This window comes from Monodelphis domestica, chromosome 3 (assembly GCF_027887165.1).
Source record: "Monodelphis domestica isolate mMonDom1 chromosome 3, mMonDom1.pri, whole genome shotgun sequence".
Classification (NCBI taxonomy): domain Eukaryota; kingdom Metazoa; phylum Chordata; class Mammalia; order Didelphimorphia; family Didelphidae; genus Monodelphis; species Monodelphis domestica.
In genome coordinates, this window is record NC_077229.1 from 95364898 (window position 1) to 95379889 (window position 14992).

The 14992-nt window shown below is 39.7% G+C and overlaps 1 protein-coding gene across 26 annotated transcripts in view; it reads left to right on the top strand.

Annotated features, from left to right (window-relative positions):
• The first annotated feature begins 1849 nt into the window (after positions 1-1849).
• Positions 1850-14992, top strand: part of CACNA1A (calcium voltage-gated channel subunit alpha1 A) — a 401231-nt gene continuing 388088 nt past the window's right edge. For 10 of the 26 annotated variants that reach the window (XM_056822626.1, XM_056822630.1, XM_056822642.1 and 7 more), the window contains exons 1-2: positions 1924-2365; positions 8125-8274. The gene's annotated coding sequence lies outside the window, so the exon portion shown is untranslated. Of the gene's footprint in view, positions 2366-8124; positions 8275-14992 lie in introns of all 26 variants that reach the window. The other 16 variants (XM_056822640.1, XM_056822643.1, XM_056822636.1 and 13 more) reach the window with 7 other exon arrangements.

The window sequence follows — 14992 nt, forward strand, 5'->3', positions numbered from 1 at the left end:
GAAGTCAAATACTGAGTCTGAAGCTTAAGTATTTTGGCCACATAATGAGAAGAAAGGATTCAATGGGAAAGCCCTTGATGTCAGGAGAAATTAAAGGCTAAAAGAGAAGAGAAAAGCAGAGAATAAGATGGATAGAAAGTGTTGTAGAAGCAATGAACACAAGTCTGGATAGACTTTAGTAGAGGACAGAAGGGTCATGGTCCATGGGATCACAAAGAGTCAGACACGACTGAATGACTAAACAACAAAAACAAGCTTTCTACCCTCTTTCTTGGTCACTGCCTTCTAGTACAGGAATATAGATGAATCATAGGATTATAGACTCAGAACTTGAAGGGACCTTGGAAGTCATCAAATCCAGTGCTCTCATTTTATCCTTTATGAAACCAAAGCCTTAAAAATAGGTTAAGTGACTTGCCTAAAGTCACATAGGTAGTCAAGATTTGAACCCAAAATCTCTTAACTCCCAATCCAGCATTCTTGTTCTTGATATTTACAAATAAAAAAAGTGACATATTATTTCTAGTTTTAAATGATTTTTAAGTCACTGGTCAAAAAATCAGAAGAAAAAAGATAATTATTCTTTCCAGGTTAGGGTGTCTGGTCACTTTAGTCCTTAGATGATTCATGTAATCAGTGTGCTTTGAAAATGAGAATAATTAAGCAGTCATGATAAGCTGTACAAATATACAAACACCATCTCATTGCATGATGGAGAAGGTTGAGAGAGAATAGTTTAAAATGGTTATTTAAAGCTAGGAAGTCTCCCCTTGCTTCTTGAGGGGAGCAGAGATTAAATGAATTCTGGGATAATCCAGCCCAGGATTTCCTTTTTGCTTTGGAACTCTGCCCGGATTCTTAAGGACAGTGTCTCTTACAGAGTCCAACTCCCATTATGTGGCTGACACATGATCTAGTCAATGGGGTGAGAAGGATTCCCAGTTTGGATTCTTCTTATCCAGTCCCATAGAATAGGTACTTTCTTTTCCTTTTCTTGATCCCACTTAAAAAAAAAAAGGTGAATGTGGTTTCCCCAGTACATCTCCCAACAAAAGAACAAAATGGTTTTTTTTTTTTGGTCTTGGTTTTCTGTTTAAAAAACAAACAAACAAACAAGACCTCTAAAAAAAGACACTGGATCCCTCAACTTTCCGGGGATCAAAGTTAGTGCAGCTGAGTCTTGCTTCTTCAGAAACTAAGTGATCCTGATGAATTTTTTGTCAAAAGTCCTTTCTTTTCCTCCCCATCCCCCTTTCTTTCTAATAATATAGACCTCAGTCCAAGGAAGAGGTAGAGAAGACAATTTAGAGTTAATTGAGATAGGAATGAGGAAAACAGCCCAAGGGGAAGATTTGGAACTAGATTTTAATCCTTTTTAAAAGGTATAAATAATTTAACTGCATTTGGTTTTAATCCAATTTAATTGGTTAATAACTATAGCAAGGTGACAGGAAACAGAAATAACTTGGGATATGAGATGGGGGGATGGTAAGGGAATTGGAAGGCCAAAAGAAATGGTTATTTTCTCTTCTCTTTTATAAATCCCCGCCCCCTAGTTCTGACTTCTCTTCTGCTAGTTGCCTGTAGAGGAACTGCTCCTTACCTGATTTGGGGTGGCAGGCGGGCACATCCCCTCCCCCTTCATCCCTAAGGTTTTGTAAAGGAAGCACAAAGCAGAAAGGAGCTGGTGAGAGAAATACCATTATTCCTGAAAATGGCTAAATATCAGATAGGTCAGTGCATTATTTAAAGGGATACAAGGAGACTGTATTTTGTCAGGGAAGTTGGTAGGGTGAAATATACTTGGCCAGGTTCCTGTCTCTCATGCTGTGTCCCCTTGAAACACTTCAAGCTGAAGATGAACTGGAGCTGGACGGCTAGGTCTCTCTCCCTTTCCTATTCCTTCTTTCCTTTCTTTCTAGCATAAGAGAAACCCCCCTTCTTGCCCTTCTCCTCTTCCTCTTCCTCCTCATCCTCCTCCTCCCCCTCCTCCTCTCTTCTCCTTTCCTCCTCCTCTCTTCTCCTGCTCTTTCTCCTCCTCCCCTCTCTTCCTCCTCCTCATTTCCCCCCCCTCCAGCAGCCAGGACTCTGGCAACTGGCACATCAGCTTTCTTCTGTTGTTCCTTTTATGGGAAGCATGAAGCTGTGAACAGGGCTGATCTTCCCATTTCCCCCAGCTACTTCAGACCCCCTCCAGATCTCTTGCTTCCTTTTGACCCACAGTAATGTTGGAAATGGATTCTTGGCCTTTAGAAGGTCTGGGCAGACTAGGGGAGAAGAGGTGGGATACTCAGCACAGCTGGATATATTAACCCTTCGCTCACTAGCTGCTTTGCTTTCCCCCCAAGGATCCAATAAAATACAGGTGAGTGAAGACTGGAAAGAAGGGTGGGATTGGGGGCTTGAGGGGAAATAAGGCAGATTACAGAAGAGGGGCTGTTACCAGTCATCTCTCTTTATGTTAAAATATCAGCTTGATAGGCAGAAATGAAAGTAGGAAGGTTTCTTTCCAGCTCTCATTTCTGTTATTGCTATACAGTGGCAATAGGGGGAGGGAAAACTCAAGCCTATCTTACACTTGTTTAAAATGTTCATTTTAAATGGCTACTTCATTCCACCTATATTTAACCTTAGTCTAGCTAACATCTGATACACTCTTTACCTGTGTTGGGCAAGAATTGACCATATTAGTACCCTGTACCAGGAAACTATGATTTTTTTTTAATCACAATTAATTTCTTTTTGTTAAATTCTTCCACTTTAATTAAGCCGGTACTCTCTTTTCCACTTCAGGATCCAGGCAGGGAGATCATCCCTAGCAAGTGATTGGGTTTAGTTTAGCTTGGTGTCACATTGTGGCCAAAGGCTTTGATCGGAAAGGATCTAGTTCCTAGGATCAGAAAGTTCCCAGACACTCAGCTCCTGGCTCTTATTTTGTGTGTGAAATACAGTGTGTGTGTGTGTGTGTGTGTGTGTGTGTGTGTGTGTGTGTGTGTGTGTGTGTGTGTGTGTGCATTGGTGAAAGGGAGACTGGCAGATATAGTTCAGACTGTTGGGGATAATTACAATTTAAGAACCATTTCCTCTCTTAATATTAAGTCCTTTTATTTCTTTCCATCTTCTGCATCCTACTCAAAATGAGAGCCATCAAAGATCTTTATGCCTCCTTTATACTAATCCATTTTGGTCCAGAATCCTCTCCCCAGGATGTAGAGTTCTTTTGTCTCAGGCTTTAGAAAGGTATTAAGAAACTCAAAGTGAGAGAGATTCTAGAGCCCTTCTCTTCTCCCTTCCTGATGACTTGATAAAACAGATGCTTCTAGGAGGCATGTAGTGAAAACATAAACATTCCCAGACTGTCTTTTCCGGGTTTTGAATGTTGGCCTGAGGGTGAGAAACTGTCAGGAGGGAAAGGAGCAAGGGTTGAGGAGGCATGAGCCCAAGGCATCTTTGTCTTGACAGCTGCTTCAGCTGAGCTGACATGACTTGAGCTGATACCTCTCCATCTCTCAGCTCCCCCCTTCTAAGCTACATCAGAAGTATTTTAGTATCTTGGTATATGGAGTTTCAGAGTGCCTTAATTCATAGGCTCATATATATGGAGCTGGGAGGAATCTTAGAGGTTACCTAGTCCAGCATCCTCAGTTTACTGCTGAGGAAGCTGAGGCCCAGAAAGGGAAAGTGATTTACCTAATGCCACACCATTAGTAGATAGCATAGCCAGGATCTGAATGCAGATTTTATGACTCAAAGTTGAGTATTCTTTCCATGGCGCCTTGAGGTAGAGGTTGACATGAATAGGTTCAGGCATTTTCAGAGATTAAAAAATTAACATGTTTTGTAAAATGACATGTAATGGTTTTAGAGCTATGTAATGAAAGGTTGAGATTCGTACCACTCAGAAATGATTCCAGTGTTGCCGTGAGCATTTGTGGTACCTGCTTTTACATAATTTAAACTGATCCTTTTTCTGCATGGTTTCCATATATCAATTCTTTAGCATGACCCCAAATTTCAGAGAAGCAAAAGGTTGAAGAGATCTTGAACAGGAATGGTATAAGGCTCAGACACAATTTTGTTTCTGAGTCATTTTCTAGTTGTGTCCTACCCTTCATGACCCCATTTGGGGTTTTCTTGGCAAAGATACTGGAGTGGTTTGTGACTTCCTTCTCTCCAGTTCATTTTACAGATAAGGAAACTGAGGAAAACAGGGTTAAGTGACTTGCCTAGAGCTCCACAGCTAGTATCTGAGACTGGATTTGAACTTAGGAAGGTGAGTCTTCCTTTCTCCAGGCCCAGCACTCTATGACCTATGGTGCCACCTAGCTGCCCACATCAAACAAAATAATCAATATGAAACACTTTATAAACCTTAAAGCACTATAAATGCTACTTGTTGCTGTTATTATCTTCTAGTCTGATGATGATTTCATTCCCTGAGCCTTCTACCACAATCCTGCTGAGCACAACCAAAGGTTTATAAAGCAATCCAGCATTGTGCTAGTAAATGTTTAACAACCTAGCTTGCCTGAAAAAAATGTATGAGCACATACTTTTAGATTTAATCTGCAATAAATTGAGTCCTGATTCATAGTGATGACCAATTTCTGAGGTATAAATGCTCACCTTGAAAATGGAACAGTTTCTTCTCAAGCAGGTTAGAGCTGGCTCCAGCACATCCATACTTGTACCTGGACACTTAGCTCATCACTCTATTAGACTTTAAGATGTCTGAGAGAAGGGGGAATCTCTTATCTAAATATTGCATTTCACCTGGTGGCTGCTAGTCCTTTGCACTGTTGGATATGAATTGCAATCCGTGTACATTCTTTCCCTGCCTTTTTTTTTTCAGACCCTGGAGAGCTCCATGCTATCTCTTTGCAATGTACTTATTAATCTCTGAAAATGTCCAAATCCATTTCATCTCAATCTCAAGGTCCTGGAGAAAGAGCAAAGTGCAAGTGATTTCAAGTCTTGGGAGAAGGGTTCAAATTCTGACCATGCCACTTGTTTCATGTGCAATTCTAGGCATGAAAAGAGATACCAACAGGGTCCTGGTTAAGCTAAGGTGGACCAAGCCATATTTGCTCTGCCTCCAGGTTTGGATTTTTACCTTTGCAATAAACATCTCTCTTATAAGACTTTTCTGTGCAGGCCCTCATTACCTCACATCTGGAGTGTTTTAAGAGCCTACCTAGGTCTCCCTGCCATAAGCCTCTCCCTACTCCATTCAATGCTTTGCTCAGCTGCCTTCCACAGTGTGAGTCCAAACATATTACCCCACTACTCAATAAATTCTTTTTGTTGAGTCATTTTATTTATGTTCAACTCTGTGCGACCTCATTGAGAGTTTTGACTAAGATATTGGAATGATTTGCTATTTCTTTCTCCAGCTCATTTTACAGATGAAGGACTGAGACAACAGGCTTAAGTGACTTGCCTGGGGTCACATAACTAGTAAATGTCTGAGACTAGATTTGAACTCAGGTCTTCCTGACTCCAGGTCTGGTACTCTATTCATGAATCACTTAGCTATCCTTACAATAAACTCTAGAGGCTTTTAAAGCCCTTTATAACTTCCTTCTTGTCGTCTGATACATTACTCACCCTAACGTACACTGTGATTCTTGCGCAAAACAAAGCCTTGTCCAACTGAGTTCATTTTCTCTTGCTGTCTCCCATGTATGGAATTTTCTCATTCCTGGCTTCTTTTACTTCTTTCAGTTCCCAGATAAAATCTATAGTAAGCCTTTCCACAGCATCTTTAATGCTAGTACCATCTCTCTATGATTATTATGGTTGAGGAAACTGAGGTAGATATAGAAATGAAATTATTTGCTCAGGGTCATATATAAATGGTTTGCCATTTCCTTCTCCAGCTCATTTTGCAGATGAATAAACTGAAGCAGAGTTAAGTGATTTGCCAGAACCACAGAGCTAGTGTCTGAGGCCATATTTGGATCCTGGTCTTCTTGACTCCAGGTCTAATAATCTATATTCTATGCCTTCATCTGCCTCAGAGCTGGTGTTAGGATTAGGGAGAGAGTAGATGAAATAAAAAAGTTCAGCAAAAATAAATCAACACATTAACCTCTCCCCAACATTCCTATGTAGTATTTCTACAACCATATTTCCCCAAATCAGCAAAGAAATGGGGAGAAGTGTCTTCTTATATCTCTTCTTTGGGGCTATGTCTGCTCATTATAAGTTCACAGAATTTGGTTTTGGTTTTTTCATTGTTATTCTCTCCATTTACATTACTATAGTTGCTGTATCTATTATTTCCTGGTTCTGCCAAATTGACTTTGCATTGGTTCATATAAATCTTTCCATTCTTCTGTGATGTTTTCATCATATTAACTGTCTTATAGCACAATATTTTTCCATTATAGTCATGTACCACAAGTTGTATAGCCATTTCCCAAAAGAGGGTCATATGTTTTGTTTCTAGTTTCTTGCTACAACAGTGTTGCACCCTGATTTTTGAGTCTGATAATACTTATTCCCTTCAAGGTTCTAACCAATCTGGATTGATTTTTCTGTTCCTTGAAGATGTCCTGGGATTCTCCACTTCTGGATCTTTGATCAAGTTGTTCCTTATACCTTGGATGTTCTCCCTACATTTTCAGCAACTTTCCACCTGCTAAATCTTATCCTTGTGATAGAACACAAATAAAATGCTACCCTAGTTATGAAGCCTTCCTTTACCCAATCCATTATTCCAGTCTTCCTTTTCTCACCTTCTATAGCACTTGGTTTTATATGTCTAATGTATGTGTAATGAATATTTCCATATTACAAATATCACTACATATCTATATATATGTGTGTGTGTGTGTGTGTCTTATCCTTTGACTAGATTATAAGATAGTCTATATAGACCTTTTTATCTAGATTTTTATTCTCTCCCAGTCTTTGCATGGTCTTCTGTACATAGCATCACTTATAAATATTTGATATTGAAGGGGATGCTTTGTGAACATGTAGAAGTAAAAGCAGAGACCATTAAGAGACATCATGAATCATGAACAAAAACAGGTCATGCCAGACTAACCTGATTGTCCATGAACTCCTCTCACATGACAATGGGGCAGCAAAGTACAAGTCTTTTTGAGGGAGTATAGTATGAAAAGAACACTGGCTTGGGAGGGAGAGGACTTGGGTTCAAATCTTGTCTCTGGTTCTTTTCAATGATCTTGACCAAATCATTTAATAGGAGAATGGAACATGTGAACTGAGATTTCTTTGTGAAGTTATATATGAAGTGGGGTAGACCTTATAGTATAAACCAATTTAGAGTACTCATAGCTACCTTACCCTTAGCTACTCTCCTCTTATTACTTGTATGACTTTGAATAAGTTTAATACTCCCTGGGCCTCAGCTTCTTCATTTGTAAAATGGGGTGGGGGGGCAGGTAAGGGTGCCTTCTGACTTTGATTTTTAGATTCTCTGGTCCCATGACTTGGGGATGGAGGATTTAGTCCCTTTGGTCTGATTTTTACCCCTGACACTATTGAAGAGTCAACATATTTTGATTCTTTTTTTTTTAAACTCTTATCTTCCATCTTAGAATGAATACTGTATAGTGGTTCCAAGACAGAAGAGTGGTAAGGGCTAGGCAATGGGGGTTCAGTGAATTTCCCAAGGTCATACCACTAGGAAGTATCTGAGGCCAGATTTAAACTCAGGACCTCCCATCTATAGGCCTCTCAATCTGCTGAGTCACCTAGCCATCCCCAACACAATTTGATTTTTAGCTACTCATAGGGTATAATATAATATTTACATAACTTAATGCTACTTCTCTTTCTTTGGTTTTATTTTCTACTTGTAGGGGATGTTGTAGGGCCACTGGAGAATAGATGTCTTTTAAGTTCTCATGTATTTTATGATTCTAGATGGAACCAGGAAATTATTCTAAATGAGAGAAATGCCATTGGGTAATGAAAAGAACATTGTATTTGGTATCTCAGAGTCACAGAATTTGAAGGGTCTTCAGGGACATAATAATAATAAGACAGTAAAAATAATAGTGACATCTGATATTTACACATCACTTTCACACTTGAAAAACTCCTTCTAGATGTCACCTTGTTTGAGGTGTCAATATTTACATTATGCAGGTGAAGAAATTGATGTCCAGAAGATTCATTGATCTGCCACTACAAAATGCTGCTTCACCAATTATTCCACATTGCCTCAACCATACTTGAACCAGAATCTACTCTAAAACATACCTGACAAGTGGTCATCCAGCCTCTTGAAGACTTCTGGTGAGTGGTAATCTGCAACTCAAGGCCACCAGTTCCAATTTTGAATAGCCATAACTATTAGGAAGTTTCTCCTTAGTTTAAGTCTAACCTTTCTCTTTATGGTTTTCTTCTTTTTTCTTAGTTGTGACCTCTGTAATTTAGCAGGATGAGATTTAATTTCTCTTTCATAAGTCAGCTCTTCAAATAGTTGAAGACAACTATTATGCCCCTGATAAATCTTCTCCAGGCTATACATCTTCACTTCCTTCAATTAGTCCTCATATGACTTGATCTCCAGTTACCCCATCATCCTGGTCACTTTTCTCTGCACATTTTCCAGGTTGTACACATCCTTACCTAAAATATCAGACCCAGAATTGACTATAATAAACTCCAGATGTGGTCTGACTGGGACAGGGTACAATGAGGTTCCACTGCTTCCCTTACTCTGGACATAGTTTTATTGGCTTGGGATACAAATTCAAAATTGTTCATATCTTTTTGGCCCCCCAATTCTAACATGTTAGCTATCACTCACAAATTTGGTGAACATATGTCCTATGCTCTTATTCAAGAGATAAGAGCATGTGTTTTGATCTGGAAGGGACCTTGGAAACAGAAATGTGCTAGAGCCAGCTCAAAGGATTTTCCAGAGCCAATACAAATATTCAGTGAGCATTTACATCTGGGAAATCAGTAAAACAGGGTTTGATTTATTATTTTGTTGACTGTCTAGATTTAAGAAAGTGAAGATGAAAATGTTAATAATGCAGATTAAACTTTAAAGAATGTCTCTGTGTTTGTTTGGGGATTTTTTAGCTGATTGTTAAATAGTTGTCAGCACACCCCTACTTGGAGGTCATCCAGTCCAACCCTCTCATTTTATAGATGAGATAACCGTGCCTTCAAGGGATTGTAATCTTTCTAATTATCAGATAGAGACAGAGTGAACCTAAATCCTTTGACTCCAAATTCAGTGCTCTACTGCTTTACATTGCACATTGTTAGAAATTTTACCCTGAATAGGGCCAGCTACAGATCCTTGTAGTATTTCATCAAACACCTCTTCACAAATTGGCTTGAATTTCTGATAGGCATAAATCTAAATCTTTAGCCCCTCTTTCTACAGTACTCTTCAACAAATCACTGAAAATCGATATTCAAATACTTCTAACTCCACCTAAATTACTATTTTCTAGCACATGCCTATTAATCTTTGCCACAAGAAAAACACAAGAGTCTTTGTCAAATGTTTTGTCAATCTCCAGGTAAAGTCTATCCATGACATCTTGTTCCACTGGTCTAATAATTCCATCAATAATGAAATGAGGTGAGTCTGGCATGCCCCCTGCTTGATCATAGGACTGAAGATTTGGAGCCAGAGAGCACCTTCAAGGAGGCTCATTGCTTCCTTGTCTAAATGCTCACTAACCATCCCCTTTAATAACACATTCCAGAATTGTGTTGAGAACTGAAGTCAAGTTCACTGGCCTACAGTCTACAAACTATAGCCTCTTTCATTCCGATTCTCACTTTGCTGTGAATCAGCTATATTATTGAGGGCAAATCACTTATCTTCTTGGGTCTCAGTTTCATCATCTGCAAAAAGAGGGGGTTAGACTAGATGAAGTCTAACATTCATTGCCTCTAAATCTATGGTTCCATGACCTTATTTTCCTTGAGTGGGAATTTGCATTGATTCCTGCAATGAGATCCAGTTTGTCACATTCAACTCTTTGTGACCCCATTTGGGGGTTTCTTGGCAAAGATACTGGACTGGTTTGCTATTTCCTTCTCTAGCTCATTTTACAGATGAGGAAATGGAGGAAAACAGGGTTAAGTGACCACCACTAGTAAGTGTGTGAGGCCAGATTTGAATTCAGGTTCTGAGTCTTCCTGACTCCAGACCTGGTACCCTATCCACTGTGCCACCTAGCTGCCCTATGTGATTGGGTAGTCAGGGGTTATGGGAAGAGCAGGCAAGGAAAGAAACCAGCTGTGACATGGTTTATTCTCACCAGGGAGTAATCAGTTCTAGCTGCATTTTGGGTTGCTTGCAAATTTGTCTTCCCTATCCTGACCCAGCACATAGCCTCTGCCATATGCTCAGAAATTCATTTAGTTTGGTTCTTATGTATGTGGGGCAGTTCTGGAGTTTTGCCCCCAAGCAAACTAAGCACAGTGGAAGCCATTATGCTAGGTCTCACTTTAGTCTAGTTTAACCTTGCTGTTGGTTAATTTGGATCCAAGAATATACTTTGTTTGTGTACAAGATAGATACCTGGGGGTGGGGCAGCTTAAGCTTCCCACTGTGATCAGATCAGCAGGGAGCCAAATATCATCAAGGAAAGCACATCTCTGAATTATACCCCAAACTCAGGCTTCCCTTGGGTACCATCACCATCTACTCAGGAACTGGTGAGGTGAAAACTGGATGGGAACCAATAGTTTAATTTTCTTCACAAAGAATGTCTATTTGAGGACCTCTCCAGGTGAGTTTTGAATCCTGGATAGGCTGTCAACACTCATCACACTCCTGGCCACCTTTCCCTAATGCCCTGCTCTATATGCTCTCAAGAGATGCAAACTAATTTTAACACCAGACCAAACAAAACATAATTAGGAAGATTAACCTGCACCGCATGTCGTCTCCTTCCTCCCCTCACCCCAACGGTAATATATTCCAAAGCCCAATGTAAATAATATTTTGATTACCCCAGCCTTGGGCCTCTTCAGGAGCAGGGCAAAGACAAGTAACTGCATAATACATACCTGATAATTTTCATGTTCTTCTTCATCCAAAAACAGAGGAAGAGAGAAACCATTTTCCCTTGGGCTCCAGAAGATCTGGGATTAGACCCATCCCAGGTTCAAGCACTGGCTGTACTACTTTGTCCTTGTCTGACCTTGGGGGAAATTCTTTTTTAACTCTTATCTTCTTTCTGACTGTGTATTGGTTCCAAGGCAGAAGAGCAGTAAGGGCTAAGCAATGGGGGTTAAGTGACTTGCCCAGGGTCATGCAGCTAAGAAGTATCTGAATTCAGATTTGAACCCAGGACCTCTGATCTCTAGACCTGGCTCTCAGTCCACTGAGTCACTTAGCTTCCCCAGGGAGAAGTCTTTTAATCTCTCAAAGTCTCAATTTCCTCTACTGAAAATGGAAACTGTTGAGTTGGAGGATATCTAAGGTCCTTTGAAGAACTAACTCCTATAAATTCATATCCTGCCCCTTTCTTGTTGCCTTGATGAAGTCATTTGGCTCATCTGGACAACAGTCTCCATATCTGTAAAGTCAAAGGGTTGACCAATATGATTATTAATCTTCCTTCTGATCCTAAAGCATCCTATGAGCCTATTTCATCCTTTGTTCAAGTCTGGATTAAAAATCTATAATGAAATGATACATACTCCCTGATGGAACAAATGTCAAAGCATAATTTTTGAGGAAGGAAATAGAAACTGTTAATTACATAAAAGAAGCTTAAAATCTCTAATAATCAGAAAAATGCAAGTCAACTTTATGAATTTGCCAGCTGGAGATATGAACTAGGTGGGAACAAGGCCATTGATATGCCATTGAATTAGTCACTTATCATTCTGCCCCACTTATAGAAATTACACAAGTCTGATGAGAACACAATCTTTGACTCAATCAAAGAAGACCATTAGACTAGTTATTAGAAGTTCTTGAAAGCCTAAATTAGATGGGGGATTGAGAACAAGACTTAGAGATGAGACATCCTGGGTTCAAATATGACCTCAGATACTTCTTAGCTGTGTGACCCTGGGCAAGTCACTTAACCCCTATTGCCTAGCCCTTACCACTCTTCTGCCTTGGAGTCAATACACTATTGATTATAAGACAGAAGGTAAGTGTTAAAAAAAAACAAAGAAAACCATTGGATGAAATGTAGTGACACTGAACAGAAGGTGTATTGATATAGTCTGAGAGGATGCTCAGTCATATCTTGTGGGAACATCAATTCCTAGGACTGTGTGCTAAAATATAAAGAAGAAAGAAGGAAATTTATAAATGCTCTACTTCTAAAAAAAATTAGAAACAATGGATATAACTAATGGTCAGAAAATGGATAAATGAATTAAAGTATATTTAATGCCATAGAATATTATGATGCTAAAGGGCAATGATATATGAAGTGGAGATTGTGTACTCTCAAGGGGCCATCATCAACCATTTAAAGGGATGGGAATATGAGTTATGTCCTATTCACCCCAAGATAGCCATGGTACATAAGTATCTCCTCCCTCCCCAACTTCCTTCAGTATCACCCAGTCTAGTCCCACTCTATCTAGTCCCATCTTTGGCCTGTTACTCAGGAGGAAGTTAGTACCTTGGGATGATTATGGACTAACTGGTAACCCAGGCATCTTCAGCAGCTGCACAGACAAAATTCCCTGTCTCCCTGCAGTCTCCGTACACCCTACCTTCTCTCCTCCCTCTCTCCTCAACTCATGGCTATGGAAGATGCCCAGGGCAGGCTCTGTATTCTAAGCCAATTGCTTATGAGTAATACAGACATCCTCCCCCCCTCCCTCCTTTTCATTTTCAGTGAATCACAAAGGATGAGCAGGCATGGTTGAATTGTGTTCTACATCAAAGATTACATTATTTTTTCTCTCCAAGTTTAACCTCTTTCAATGCTATTTATTAGCTTTAAAGGTACTACCACTCATGACCTTGACTTCATCCTTAATGCCTTACTTTCATCCCTCATATCCAATCAGTTGTCAGATCCTGTCATTTCAATCTCCATGTCCTTCATGTCTATCTCTTTCTTTTTGTTCACAGAATTACTAACACAGGCCCTCATCACCTCTCACCTGGACAATTGCAACAATCACCATCTTATTTCTTCTTCTTCTTCTTCTTCTTCTTCTTCTTCTTCTTCTTCTTCTTCTTCTTCTTCTTCTTCTTCTTCTTTCTTTGTTTCTTTGTTTCTTTGTTTCTTTGTTTCTTCTTCTTCTTCTTCTTCTTCTTCTTCTTCTTCTTCTTCTTCTTCTTCTTCTTCTTCTTCTTCTTCTTCTTCTTCTTCTTCTTCTTCTTCTTCTTCTTCTTCTTCTTCTTCTTCTTCTTCTTCTTCTTCTTCTCTTCCTCCTCCTCCTCCCCCTCCTCTTCCTCCTCCTCCTTCTTGTCCTCCCCATCTTTTCCCTTCACCTTTTCCCCACCCCTTCCCCTTCTCCTCCTATTCCTCCTTTTTTTTTCTTTTTCTCCTTTTCTTCCTCTTCTTACTACTCTCTTCCTCCTCCTTCCTCCTTCAGGCCCATCTTCCCTGATTGCCTCCAATTGATTCTGTAGCTTAAGAGTCTAAGAGAATTACTCGGGGGCACTGAGACGTTAAGGGATTTGTCCAGGGCATGCATCAGAGGCAGGACTTGAACTTATGTTTTTCTAACTCCAAGGTTAACTTTGTTTACTATACCATGTTACTTCTCATGCTACAAAAATAATAAATATGAAGCAGCAAGTAAATATGGAGAGACCTAAATAAAGTCATATAATTCAGGACCAGCAGAATCATAACTATATAGAGTCATATTGACTCTGTCTAAAAGAAAGAAAACAACATCAAGGTTATGGAACTTTAGAGACTCCTGGAAAGTAACACAAAACAAAATGCTTATTTTGTTTGATGTTCCATTCGGTTCTATTTTTATTAGATGCTGAGGGTTTCATGGAAGCTTTTATTACTTGTATTTGTTTCATTGATGCTTCCATTATATTTATGTATAATATTTCAAAAAGAATTTTAAAATTGTAATGAAAATTTATGTATTTATTAATTTTTAATTTTTTTAAAGAATGCTCAGTGGGCTGAGGAGCAGAATGCCAGTGGAAGGAGAGAACCTGTTCAGAGCAGGGAGAAATAAGAAAAGGGAAAGGAGAGGGCTCTAGAGAAGAGAGAGCTGGGAGAGCAGAGCTGAGAGGAGAGGTTTGCTTCAGGGCCAGCATGTCATGTGTGGAGGGTTTTTATTTTTAGCCTCTTTGTCATTAACACTTTAGTGCCCCGACATTCTGGCTACTGGAGTAAAAATACAAATAATATTAAAATACTCTATTAAATGACCTAAAGGGAACCCACATTGTTCTTGGAAAGTGGGCATCCTTCCCCCACAAATCCCCTCTCTGGGATCAGAAGGAGATGAGATGGATTTACCCAGAGGAGCAGAGAGAGAGAAGGGGAACAAAAAGGAACAAAGCGAGAGTCTCATCAGGCTCTTTTGGGGAGTCTAGCCACGTGGCATGTGAGCACCACAAGGTGGTGCTGTGTGGCTTTCCTGGGAGATGTTGGGCTTCTTAACCAGGGCCATTAAATACAACAATATGCCTCAAACTGAGCCAATTTCTAACTGCTGGCCTGCCTTTCAGATTGCTTTGGCCAGCTGTTCAGCTGCTTGGTGCTTAGGGGACACAAACTGATTTTAATATTAGCCTAAGTGAAATATAATTAGGAAAGAAATGGCTGCTGTTACTCTTTACTTGTGCTGCCCGGTACTTAGGTTATACTCGGGAAATGCTTGCTGAATGAGTGGATGCTACAAAGTCATATAATGCATTACTAGAAAAATACAGAAATTGTTTTTTGTTATCATCTTCTCTCTATTAGTATGACTGGGAAGCGCTTTCCCTTTGCTGGGTTTTTATTGTTTACAGTGGTATCTGACATGTTGTGATCCCATTTGGGGTTTTCTTGGCAACGATACTGCAGTGGTTTGCCAT